Source organism: Myotis lucifugus, unplaced genomic scaffold (assembly GCF_000147115.1).
Source record: "Myotis lucifugus unplaced genomic scaffold, Myoluc2.0 scaffold_28, whole genome shotgun sequence".
In the NCBI taxonomy this organism is placed as follows: Eukaryota; Metazoa; Chordata; class Mammalia; order Chiroptera; family Vespertilionidae; genus Myotis; species Myotis lucifugus.
The window spans coordinates 6,557,954-6,571,366 of record NW_005871076.1 but is presented as its reverse complement, the minus strand read 5'-3'; the positions used below and the strand labels follow the sequence as shown (position 1 = coordinate 6,571,366).

General features: G+C 43.0%; 1 long non-coding RNA gene across 2 annotated transcripts in view; it reads left to right on the top strand.

Moving 5' to 3' along the window:
* Window positions 1-5,979, top strand: part of LOC106696760 — a 38,618-nt gene extending 32,639 nt beyond the window's left edge. For both annotated transcript variants that reach the window (XR_001347717.2, XR_002828660.1), the window contains exon 3: window positions 5,718-5,979. This is a non-coding gene — a long non-coding RNA (uncharacterized LOC106696760). The remainder of the gene's footprint in view (window positions 1-5,717) is intronic.
* Window positions 5,980-13,413: the final 7,434 nt, after the last annotated feature.

Below are 13,413 nucleotides of genomic sequence, written 5' to 3'. Positions count from 1 at the left end.
TCTCCCATGTGGCCCATGGCCATGTGGACCCCACACACAGTGGACTAATGGACTGCAACTAGCCTGATGCTGTACTGGACCCAGTTCCAACATGGAAGGGAAACTTTGGACATTGGCTCTGATTTTAGCTCTACTGAAACCCCAGCTACACTTCTTCTATGACTGGACTAAGGGAAATGGGATTTTGGAAATTCAGGGGTGTAATTCCACGAAAATAAATAAAGCTTTCTACCATATCTTGTCCTCCTGTGGGGACCCCCAGAACCTCACCCCCACTAGCAATGGGGAAGGATGAGACACGTTTTTCTCCCATATCAGTTAAAGGTTAATTTTCTCATTCCAATGGTGGGACTAAGTAAAAGACTTTTCACCCAGAGGAGTGGACTTACGGCAGGGAACATGGACTTACCAGAGATGACTGAGACAAAAGCAGGTTCTCAGGCTACTTCCCACTCTCCTAGACTCAGAGATGGGGAAAGGGAGAGTCCTTGGTCCAAAGAGAGTCAGGATTCAGCAATTTCCTCTCTAGGGAGAGGCTTCTCTTCCTGATAATATAGAAGGCATGGCTCACCCTGGCTAGTTTGGCTCAATGGATAAAATGTCAGCCTGTGGACTGAAGGGTTCCAGGTTCGATTCTGGCCAAGGGCACATGCCCGGATTGTGGCTCAATCCCCAGTAGGGGCGGGGGCGTGCAGGAGGCGATCGATCAATGATTCTCTCTCATCATTGATGTTTCTATCTCTCTCTCCCTCTCCCTTCCTCTCTGAAATAAATAAAATTATATACTAGTATATAAATAAAAGAAGGCATGGTTATATTCCAGGAATTCACAATCACAGGAGGTCTGGGTTTAACTCATCCAGTTAGAGGAAGGTCAGCAGTTCTACAGAGAGATCCAGCAAGTGTAACAGGAAAAGCTGGTAAAGCCAGTGGGATGCCTCTGACCCTGTCCTTTATGGAGTAATGGAATGTGATCACCAGCTTTTATCAAAATTAGCCAGGCATTCAGGGTTTCCATGGCCCAAGCACAAATAACCCACCCACCCATCCCTGTGATAGCTTAGTCAGCACCTAATGCACTACAACCAGGCTGCATCATTGTAGCAGGGTTTGTAGGTTTAAACTAATTTAGGAGTCAATCTGGGTACCAAATGGAGAAAATCTTGTTCTGAGGTGGCAGTTTGCTTAGTGAGTAGGATGCAATGTATGCTTGAAATCCAGAGGTTGGGGAGCCACTGGTCTCATGGGAGAGTCAGACCTGTAAGCAATTATTTCAGTACAGTGTGATAAATGCAGGTACAAAGCCACAAAGAACCATGCTATCAGGGGGCAATGATGGATTAGTATGAGTAGAGGTAAGGTGCATCTGCTGGGAGTGTCTGAAAAGAGGACTAGAAAGGAAGATTGGAGCCTGATTGTGAGGGGCCAGGCTAGGAGTAGATTCTTAGGAAGCGAAGCTGAGGAGAGAGCTTCTGATCCAGGGACTAGGGAGGTTAGGAGAGGCTTTCCCAAGGAGCTGGTCCTTGGGATGGGTCTCATGCCTAGCCTTTGGTTTTAAGGCTCTCTTCTGTTCTTTTTCTCCTGCTCCACATTTTCTGTGTATGCCAGACCCAGAACATCCCAGCCGCCTGCTGCTCTAATTACTTCATTCCATTTTAATTCTGCTGAGTTAGGAGCCTGTGAACTCAAGAGGAAATGCATGCAAAATACCAACAAATTGAATGTGCTGGCATTTCAGAAACACATCTGACCCTATTTGCCCCTTCGTGTTCCCTTCCTCTAGCAGTGCCTTGACCTGGAATGAAAAATCAAGGGTAGGATATGCTGATGGGAAGAGGAGGTGGCACCAATAGAGTAAGATGTTGGGTTTTACAGACTCATGTGAACCATCACTTTTGGGGGGAAGAGAGCAAGAGTGGGTGGGGCTTTTCCTGGTACCTTTTGTGTACTGAGGGGGGTCCATCTCTGCAGTTCCAAAACATTGTGTGAGTACATGTGAGCCATAATATTTTCTCTTCTCTAGAGATATTTACAGATTAGAAGGGATACTTTTTTTTTAATCTTTATTGTTCAGATTATTACATTTGTTCCTCTTTTTTTCCCCCCATAACTCCCCTCCTTCCAGCTCCCACCCCACCCTCCGCCCTCACGCCCCACCCACTGTCCTCATCCATAGGTGCACGATTTTTGTCCAGTCTCTTCCCGCATCTCCCACACCCCTTTTCCCCCCAAGAATAGTCAGTCCATTCCCTTTCTATGTCCCTGATTCTATTATAATCACCAGTTCATTCTGTACATCAGGTTATTTATTCACTTGATTCTTAGATTCACTTGTTGATAGATGCATATTTGTTGTTCATAATTTGTATCTTTACCTTTTTCTTCTTCTTCCTCTTCTTAAAGGATACCTTTCAGCATTTCATATAATACTCGTTTGGTGGTGATGAACTCCTTTAGCTTTTCCTTATCTGTGAAGCTCTTTATCTGACCTTCAATTCTGAATGATAGCTTTGCTGGATAAAGTAATCTTGGTTGTAGGTTCTTGGTATTCATCACTTTGAATATTTCTTGCCACTCCCTAGAAGGGATACTTTATTCCCAGTTGTTTGTTCATGGAAATGGAGGGGATTGCAGTTTATAAATAAGCGGTTCTCAAGTTTTTTGGTCTCAGGATTCCTTTACATTCTTAAAAATTATTGAGGGCTTCCCAGAGCTTTTATTTATGTGGGTCATATCTATTGATATTTACTGTATTAAAAATTAAAACTGAGAAATTAAAATATTAATTCATTAAAAATAACAACAATAAACCATGATATGTTAACATAAATAACAAATTTTGGTGAAAAAAGAACTATATTTTTTAAAATGAAAAAAAATAGTGATAAGATTGGCATGTTTTGCATTTTTGAAAATCTCTTTAATATCTGGCTTAACAGAAGACATCCGGATTCTCATTTCTACTTTTGCATTAAATCAGTTTCTTTTTTTTAAGTTTAAAAAATTTTATTTTAAAAAATATATTTTTATTGATTTAGAGAAGAAGTGAGAGGGAGAGAGAGAGAAACATCAGTGATGAGAGAGAATCATTGATTGGCTGCCTTCTGAACACCCCGCACAGGGGATGGAGCCTGCAACAGGGAATCACACCATAACCTCCTGGTACACAGGTAGACACTCAACCACTGAGCCACGCTGGCTAGGCAAAATTTTATTTTATGTACAAAGAGCTAGCTAGCATTGTTTCTTTCTTGAATGACCCATTCAAGGAAGTTCACTAAGTCCATGAAGCCTATATTCTTCGCAAACTGACAGAATCACTGGTGACACATGTTGACAGCAAATGGGACAAGAATGAGAACCCTGGCCCAGCTGGTGTGGCTCAGTGGTTAAGTGTAGACCTATGAAGCAGGAGGTCACAGTTTGATTCCCGGACAGGACACATGCCTGGGTTGTGGCCTTAATCCCTAGTAGTGGGTGTGCAGGAGGCAGCAGATCAATGATTCTCCCTCACCATTGATGTTTCTATCTCTCTCTCCTCCCTTCCTCTCTGAAAGCAATAAAAATATATTTAAGTATGTATTATGTATATGTGTGTGTATGTATATACTAGTATACAGTAGGTCCTCGGGTTACATCGGAGATCTGTTCCTATGGCGCGACGTAATGCGATTTTCGCCGAAAGTCGGAACCCACCTACATAAGCACCTACGTCACTCACGTGGAGCACATACACAGCAGTAATGAAGTGAAACAGTAAAAAAAATTTAAAACAAAGATAACAATTCCTGACCTTTACTTGTGGTAAATAAATAATAAAAAACATAAAGCACATATGTGTACATACGTCAAAATGATGGAACTTTTTTTTTTTATAAATAAATGGGAGTTGGTGACATAACCACGAAACGACATATGTCAAGTCTGATGTAACCTGTGGACTGTCGGTATATCTATAGATCTCTATCTCTCATCTCTTTCTCTCTCTGTCTCTATCTATCCCTCTCTATCTCTATCTCTATCTCTATCTCTGTCATCTATGAAAAGAATGAGATCCCTGGCCAAATTTTGTCAGATGACGCCAGTAGAGCTGCTGATGACTCATCTTGCTCTCTCAGATGCGTCAATCAGTTTCCATATGTTTTGGTTGAAGTACATGGAGAAAATCTGACTTCTATAGAGTTGGGAAAGGGAGTATTTTAGTTTTCAAATAATTGTAGTTATTTTTCTTTGATACTACACTGAAACTTGACACATAGTGACTTCTTAAAGGTTAGTTGCAATGTGGAATCTGAAACTATATCAATCAATTCCTACTCTATTACATTAAATGTATTTGTTTATCTTGCACTTTAAAAAATCCTTTTATTTATTTATTTTTAAATATGTTTTATTGATTTTAGAGAGAGAGGAAGGGAGAAACAGCGATGAGAGAGAGAAATATTGATCTGCTGCCTCCTGCACACCCCTGACTGGGGATTGAGCCCGCAACCTGAGCATATGCCCTGACCGGGAATCAAACCGGCAACCTTTTGGTACATGTGAGGATACCCAACCAACTGAGGTACATCAGCCAGGACTTTATTGATTGATTGATTGATTTTTAGAGAAAGAGAGGAAGGAAGGGAAAGGGGAAGAGAGAGAGAGAAAAAAAACAAACCATTGATCTGCTCTTCCACTTACCTATGCATTCTTTGGATGATTCTTGTATGTGCCCTGACTGGGGATCAAACCTGAAACCTAGGTGTATTGAGATGACACTCTAACCAAATGAATACCTGGCCTGGATATTATCTTACACTTGGAATAGATTTTGTAACGTCATGCACTGGTCATTTGGAAAATATAGATTCTCTTGAATTATACAGATCTTCCAAATGTTGATACATTTCATTATGTTTTCTAAATCACATTCATAATATCACCATCAATCTCTTTAGAGAAATCTTAAAGCATTGGGAAGCTGTCATGTTCATGGTGGTAGGTACAAGTGTTCCAAAATTCTGATTTTTACTTGTAAGCTTGAATTTTATCATTGGCAACAAATGCTTTCGGTTGTTTTCCTTGAAGTGACAGGCTCGCTTTGTTCATTTTGGGGAAATTGTCTGCCAAACACTCAAGTCTGAATAATCTTAGTTTGTCTTTCAGTTCTTTCAAGTAAAAATGATGTTCCATGAAGAGAGAGGCTAGTTCAGCTTGAAACTCAAACAATTGCAAAAGTGCTTTTCCTGGAGACAACCACCATTGTACTTGGAATACAGAAGACCTGTTTTATGTGTATTTTCTATTTCACCAGACAGAATATTAAAAACATTACTCAAGGGTTGAGATTTAGTGAAAATTAATAATTTGTACTGTTTTATCAAGGCTATTCCTAAGTGAAAGTGATTTTTTTTTAACTGCATATGTATGGCAGAGAGGAGTATGAGGACTGCTAGTACAGTTTAGTGCCACTGCTTTGATTTGTGCTAAGGTGCAAGCTATTTTATTCAATATTGCTTTTGTACCATTAGTACAAAAGTGAACACAGTGAAAAAGACCAATAATGTCTGAAAGTGTTAGGAAAAGAGTTTTGACCTTGTGGACTCTTAGGGTCTTGGAAAACTCCTAAAGGTCTATGGATCACACCTTGAGAACCACTGCCCTAAATGACATGTCTGAGTTCAGGGTTTGACCCTAGGTCCTCTTTTCTTTTTCACTCTCTACTCTCTCCTTAGGTGAACTCTTCTACTCTTTTGAACAACCTCTGAGCAAATGACCCATACATGTGTTATCTCGAGCCCTGACTTCTCATTGGAGCTCCGGAACCATATATCTAGCTGCTGATTCAACATTGGCACTTGACTCAAAGACTTCTCCCAGATAACCTGTCTAAGACTTCACTTGTGGTCTTCTCCCTTATTGTCTTCCATCCATTTACATTTAAGAAGCCAGAATCCTTGTCCTTACCACATTCACCTCCCCCTTATACAATAAAATATCAAGTCTGTTAATTTTATCTCCTAAATTTCTTTTATTAATTTTTTTGGTGAGAGAGAGAGAGAGGAAGAGAGAGAGATTTGCTAGTCCACTTATTTGTACATTTATTGATTGATTCTTGTATGCACCCTGATGGTGGATTGAACCCACAATCTTGCTTGACACATAGAGACGACATTCTGTAATCAACTGAGTTACCTGACCAGGGCCTCCTAAATATCCTTTTATTTAAAAAAAATTTTTTTAAGTTGATTTCAAAGAGGAAGGGAGAGGGAGAGAGAGATAGAAACATCAGTGGTGAGAAAGAATTGTTGATCAGCTGCCTCCTGCACACACCCTACTGGGGATTGAGCCCACAACTCGGGCATGTGCCCTGATTGAGAATCGAACCGTGACCTCCTGGTTCATAGGTTGACACTCAACCACTGAGCCACATGGCTGGGGCTAAATATCCTTTTAGTCTATCACTTCTTTCTATCTTTACCACCACCACCACTATCAAAGTCAAAGACACCATTATCTCTCGCTGGAATTACAGCAGTTCTCTTACAAGCTATTCTCTAAAGTTGAGTGGTCTTTTCAAAACACAAATCTGATGCCAAAACCCTGCTTAAATCTTTCAGTGACCTCCCATTGCTGCTTTCACAATGAAGGTCAAAATCTTTAACATGGTCTGACTCCCAATTCTAGGTCAGGTTCTTTGGTATATGCTCCCCTAGAGCATGTTTCTTCCCTTCATAATGCTCGTTATGGTTTGTACTATCATGAGTGGGATTGTTTGATTATTGTCTCTCCCTGATGAGCTCCTCAGTTCCATGATAGCAGACATTTTATAAATATTTAATTTACTGAGTCAGTGATCAAATGAGGCCTAGGACAACTCCTCTGAGCATAGATTAGCCATTGAAAAATAAGTCTTCTGCCCTAGGCCCCTGAGTTGGGGGAAGACCTATTTTTATTTCTATTGTCTCATAGCATTTCAAAGAAAAATGCTGCCTTGTCCCAGGCTTTCCATCAAAGTGTCCTCCTAAGAGCTGGGGCACATTAATCTTCCTTTTGACATAGGAGCCCTCAGTGCTCCCCATCACTTATGCTGCCAATGGCTTTTGGAGGTTAGCTAGCAATACTGGCCTTTCAGGAATATAAAGGAGGACACCTCATCTCTCTCCTACTAGGTGCTTGGTTAGGAGGCCTATTTCAGCAAGAGAGAATAAAATATATCAAGGAGCCAAGAGGGGGACAAAAGGAGAATGAGTCATGATGTTTGTCCTCAGGGAGACTTTAATCTGCTGTAGAAGACAGAACCCCCATCTTGGTTTATTTTATTTTAGCTGAGGTAAATATAGCACTGAAAGTGGCCTTTCCTATAGGAAGGAAGGGAAACCAACATTTATTATTACACACCTGCTGTGTTAACCCTTTGCGGTCCAATGTTATTTTTGGAATTCAAACAGTCTGGTCCAAATTAATTGACGGGATTGAATGTTGAACTTTTTAATGTTCTTATTGCTCGACGTTGGACCTGCTCCTAGCGCCTAGTCTGTCAAGTCAGCTTCGAGGTTGGACCGAAAAGAGTTAAGCACCTACCAGCCCCTTTGACTTTTGTTCTCTCATTCAGTCTTTACAACCACCATATGAGGTTGAAATTATTGTCCCATTTATATAGATGAGAAAACAACTGAGGCCAGAGAGATTCAGTTACTTGTATATTTAATATAGTATATTAGACCTATTTATCTACCCATTCCACAGCCCTTTTTAAGAGACTCTGTACTGGCCAAAACTTGGCTGCAGGCCATATTCTATACCACATGAAACCTCACCCCCAGTTTCTTAAATCTTCACTCACCTACCTCCTCTGCCCTAGGTGATTGGACCAGAGGGAGGTTCTGACCAAAGTCAGTCAGTATATAGACTGGCCAGTCACTCTAATTTATGGCCCAGTGGAAAAAAGACGAACTGGGCCAATTCGATTCCCTCTCTTACAAACCGCAACCTAAAGTAAAGGGTTCTCAGCAGCAACCAGAGCCTGGGAGAGAAACAAACTTGCCCAGTGTATCCGATTTACATTAAGGGCAGTTGGAACTTGGCAAAGAAGAGCTATGACCTTCAGCCATTGAGCAATCTTCTGTCTAGATTCCTTCCAGTTTGAGCACCTGTCCCTGGAGTATCCTGAGAAGCCCCACGTGGCTCCTCATGCATTCTGACACTAACCTTCCATGTTTGAGCTAACTTTACCTTAAGAGTTGGACTCAAATGGTCTTAGAATTACAGAGTCAGAACCTGAACCCAAGCCCATCTGACCACACAACTTGTGCTCCTTTTATTCACACTGTAGAGGGCGCGTCCCTGAGCAGTCAAGGACTCAACACCCTGGAATGAACACAGTTAATTTTGGAGAGAGGTACCAATTTAAAGAAGGATGTGCTATGTGCTCTGAGGGGGTCAAAAGCCTCATTAATCATGTCTGCCTGTGTTTTGGGAATCCTTCCTGAGAAGTAAAAACCATGCTGACTAGAAGCCCTCCCATTGCCAGCCAGTTTGGTGTGTGATGTTATGTGTGAAGTCACTAGTTGTCAGTGACATCACTCAGCAGTGCCATTCACATAATGGCCCCTAGACCTTGGGTAGCTCAGGGTGGGGAACTACAGAGAGCACAGCTTTGGAATAGGGTAGAGTGGGATTCAGGTCCTCTTCTTGACTGTCTGTCCTCAGGAAAGGCAGCGCTACTTTCCCAGTCTGTTTCTTAGTGTCCTCATTGGTAAAATGGGGATTCCTATCTCACAATAAGGATTACAAGAGATAAATATGCAAGATCCTACACTGGGGGAGTTAGTGTTTACTGGGTACAGAGTTTTAGTTGGGTAAGATGAAAAAGTTCTGGAGCGAGATATTGGCGATGGTTGTCCAACATTATGAATGTACAAATGTCACAGAACTGTACATTTAAAATGGTAAATCTTATGTATGTTTTACATTAAAAAAACACACCAAACCTTTACATTGGTCTTCCATGTAACAGCTGCCCTGTAAATGTTGGTTTCTGTCTTTATCTCCTGTAGCAGAAGCCAAGGTCCAGTTAATCCCAGGGCCCTTAACCCAAGGCAACCCTCTCTTCTAAGACCCTGCGCCCTGGGACCCACCGTAGCCCTCTGCCCTAGAGAGCTGGAGGCCCATTGGGGCCATGAAGTAAACTCTCCAAACCTGGGAGATTAGGACTGCTATGATATGAGCACTTTCCAGGGCAAGAGGCCAGGAGTTAGGCTGGGGAAGAGTGAATGGTTGAGCTGCATCTCTGCTGGAAACTCCAGAGCTCTTCCGGGCGGGTTCCTTTCTAGCCATCAGTTTTCTGATCACGCCACTAGCAATGCTTACTGTGTGCTGTGTGGAGCTGGCCTGGTGCCCCCACCTCTTCCTCACAGCAACCTCCCTGCCTTTTTCAAAGCCGGTGCCTGTATTAATGTGATAATGCCATGATAATGGCCAGGACATGACTTCAGCTAGCTGATTAGGCCGTCTGGAATGGCATCTGAGGCACTGCCTTCATTCTCCCTGGTGAGGAGGCAGCACGGGCACTGACTGGGAAATTGCATCTGGGAAAGCACTGAGGGGGAAAATTGGAAGTACCAGAATTTCCCAGGTTGCTATTCCACAGGGGCCAAACATCGTTAGCAGCAGCACTAATTATGATCCAGGAGAGTCAGGCCTGGCTGCTAGCCTGCGCAGGCAGTCCTTGACAGCGGCCTTGGGAGCCAGCAGGCAGAGACAGAGCTACAGGGAGACTGGGCTCCGAAGCCTGGGGAATCCAGGAGAGAAGAGACTGCAGGGTCGTTCAGACACATGGGCACGGGTGCCCTCATGTTTTTCTGAATGCTTGGAACTATGATAGGAAGGGTGGAAGTTAGATTGCTGGAATGATTTCTACTTGCCCAGAATTCAGAGTTGTCTGTACTTCCTCTCTTTTCATTCTGTCTTGTTCTCTACGCCCCACTGAAAATTCTTGTGTCAGTGTCACCAATGACTTCTCTGTTGCCAATTTCAGAATTCATCTCTCTATCCTCATCTTATTCATCTTAGCAGCAGCATTTGTCATGGATGGTCACTCATTTCTTCTTAAAACACTCTTTTTATTTGGCTTCCAAGACACTTCTTTTTCAGTTCTTTTCCTACCTGTGCTGGCTCCTCTTCATCTTCCCCATCTCTGGGATGCCCCTGGACTATCATCACACCTCTATTCTACTCTATCTACTCTCATTCCCTAAGAAATCCCATCTATCTCAGGACGTTAAATTCAGCTACATGTTGATAAATCCCAAATGGATATCGTCAGCCCCTACATCTCCCCTGAACTTTAGAATCATATCCAGCTGCTACTTGACATCTCCTTGTGAATGTCACTCACAGTCCGCTCAAACACACTGGTTCCCCAGTCTCCTCTATTGCAATAAATGCAACTCGGTTGTACCAGGTTCCACACTTTGAAGTTATTCGTGGCTCTTCTCTTTCTTTCATGCCCCCTTATCCAATTCCTCAGGAAATGCTGTCAGTTGTACCCTTTAAATTATCTACAAAATCTGGTCACTTATACCACTCCTACCCTCATCAGAGCCACCATCATTATTTGCCAAGGCAATTCCAGTCACCTCTGAATGAGTTACAATTCAAATGAAGCTGCAATATCACAGTCTCCAAAATACAGTGTTTTATTCAAGATAGAAGTTTACTTCTTTCTCAAGTATGACCTGTGCAAAGTAGTCTGGGGTTAATACAGTCACTCCACAATGTCAGGATCCTAGCTTTTCCTGGCTTGCTACTCTGTCATCTTCAACATGTAACTTTCATCTCGTGGCCTAAGATGGCTGCTCCAGCTGCCATATCATGCCCATGAGATTCCAGTCTGTGGAAACGGGAGAAGGAGAAGTAGAGGGCAGACCCATTCCTTTAAGAACATGACCTGAAAGTTGCAGATATCCCTCTGCTCACTAGGATGCTCTCAACACAGCAGCCAGAACAGTCCTGTAAAATCAGAACATGTCATTTCTCCATGCACACCTTCTAATGACTTCTCTCTCAAAATGAAACCTAAAATCCAAGGCCCTCTGAATTCATCTCCTGTATCTGTCCCTCGTGCTCATTTTACTCCTGCCATGCTGGACTCTTTCTAAATGCTTCCATCTCAGGGCTTTTGTAGTTGCTGTTCCCTCTGCCTGGAATACTCTTCCCCCAGATTGTTGCAAGTTTAGCTTCTCCACTTGCTTCAGGTATCTGCTCAGATGCCACCTGAAGTAATATTATATGTTTATTTTTGTTTTTCCCCACTAGAACATAACCTGTGGTGCACATGCTTGTTGAATGAATGATAGATGAAGGTGGCAGAGCCTGGGCTCAAAAATGGTGGGAAGGGGCTTCTTCCCTAATTATTTCAGGGAAGACCTATTTCTTGATCTCTGTCATGGTTCCAGTTTGGAAGCAGAGACACTTTAGTTTCTTGCTTCTGAGAGGTCTCTTCTGTTCAATTTATCAAATATTCATTAGCCACCTAGTGTGTTAGGTGTCAAGTGTGGTGGATATAAAAGGAGAATAAGCTATAAAGCAGTATTGGCCCTCAGGAAACTTACAGGTTGGTTAGGAGCCTTAATTTTGTCCCTTCTTCCCCCCACCCCACCCCCCTTTCTTTGCAAGTATGACCACTGAGGTACAGTGCAAAAGGTCAGGGAAAGAGCAACTCCTTTCTTTGTGGTGGCACTATGAGGGAGGATGGTAGGTATACCAGTATAGAGAAACTGACCCATTATAGGTTATAGTTCTATGTTATGGTGGGCTTCTTTCTCTGACTCCCTAGGGAGTAGGGCCTCTCTTCCTGCTGGTCTCATTAAGAAACAATTTGGCCCTAGCCAATTTGGCTCAGTGGATAGAGCGTCAGCCTGGAGACTGAAGGGTCCCGGGTTCAATTCCGGTCAAAGGCACATGCCTGGATTGCTCGATCCCCAGTAGGGGGCATGCAGGAGGCAGCCGATCAATGATACTCTCTAATCATTGATGTTTCTATCTCTCTCTCCCTCTTCCTTCCTCTCTGAAATCAATTTTATATATCTATATCTATATCTATATCTATGTATATACACACACACTAGAGATCTGATGCATGAAATTTGTGCACTCAGAGGGGCGGTCCCTCAGCCCAGCCTGTGCCCTCTGGCAGTCCGGGAGCCCTCAGGGGATGTCCAACTGACAGCTTAGGTCAGGCTCCCAGGGAGTGGGCCTAAGCCATCAGTCGGACATTCTTAGTGCTGCTGTGGAGGCAGGAGAGGCTCCTACCACCACCACTGCGCTTGCCAGCCATGAGCCTGGCTTCTGGCTGAGCAGTGCTCCCCCTGTGGGAGTGCACTGACCACCAGGGGGCAGCTCCTGTGTTGAGTGTCTGCCCCCTGGTGGTCAATGCGCATCATAGTGACCGGCCGTTCTGCCGTTAGGTCGATTTGCATATTAGCCTTTTATTATATAGGATATTTTAAAAAGTAACAATTTGAACCAGTTATCATTCAATGGATGAGGGAAAAGTGGGATGGCCAGAGGGTGGGGGGCTGGAGCTGAAGGACAAGGGAGCTCAGAAAAGCTGAGTAGGAAATATATTACCTAAAACAATTATTCCATTATCTTTTCCTGCTCAGGGCAAAATGCAAAAGGTCAGGGTTGGTTATTTTCCCCAGACTCCTCCATGCAGGGCCACTTAGACACTGCTTTGACATTTATAGCCTGAGAAGAGCAGAGCCTCCTCTGAGGCCTGTCTTTGAACTTCCACTTTGGGAAAGTTCCAGTTTTTTTTCCTCTTTGGAAAAGGCTGCTTGTTGCATCCCCTTCTAATTCTTCTTTCTCTTTTGACAACCCCCTTTCATGTCAGAGGTAATGCCAAAAGCAGTGGTTCTCGAACTTAAACATGCAATGGAACCACTTTGAGGGCTTGTTAAAAGAAGATTGCTATTGTCATCCCCAGAGTTTACTAATACAGTACATCTGGGGTGGGGCCTGAGAATTTATATTTATAGCAAATTCTCAGATGCTGCTGCTGCTGCTGGTCCCAACCACACAGGCTAATGGGGGAACAATTAGCCCAGAACAACTAATTTGGGTCTAAAAATGTCCCATCCTTGACCTTCCACTCCAGTCCTTTCCTTCCACTCTCCAAACACAGGGAAATGGGCCTTGAGTTATCACAAGATTAATTCAAATTAAATGTCAAGGATTTCCTGACCATCAGAGTTGTTAGCCAAGTCAGTCCCAAGAATCTTCCTCCATGTAAATCTTTGAGAATCTCTTTCACTCCCATATGTCTGGGTAAGTGAAGATCTGTAATGTATATACAACTTTAACCCCTGCGTACAACCCCTCCAAGGTAGGGAATCCCTGGATCTGAGAATTGTAGAAACTGTTGCA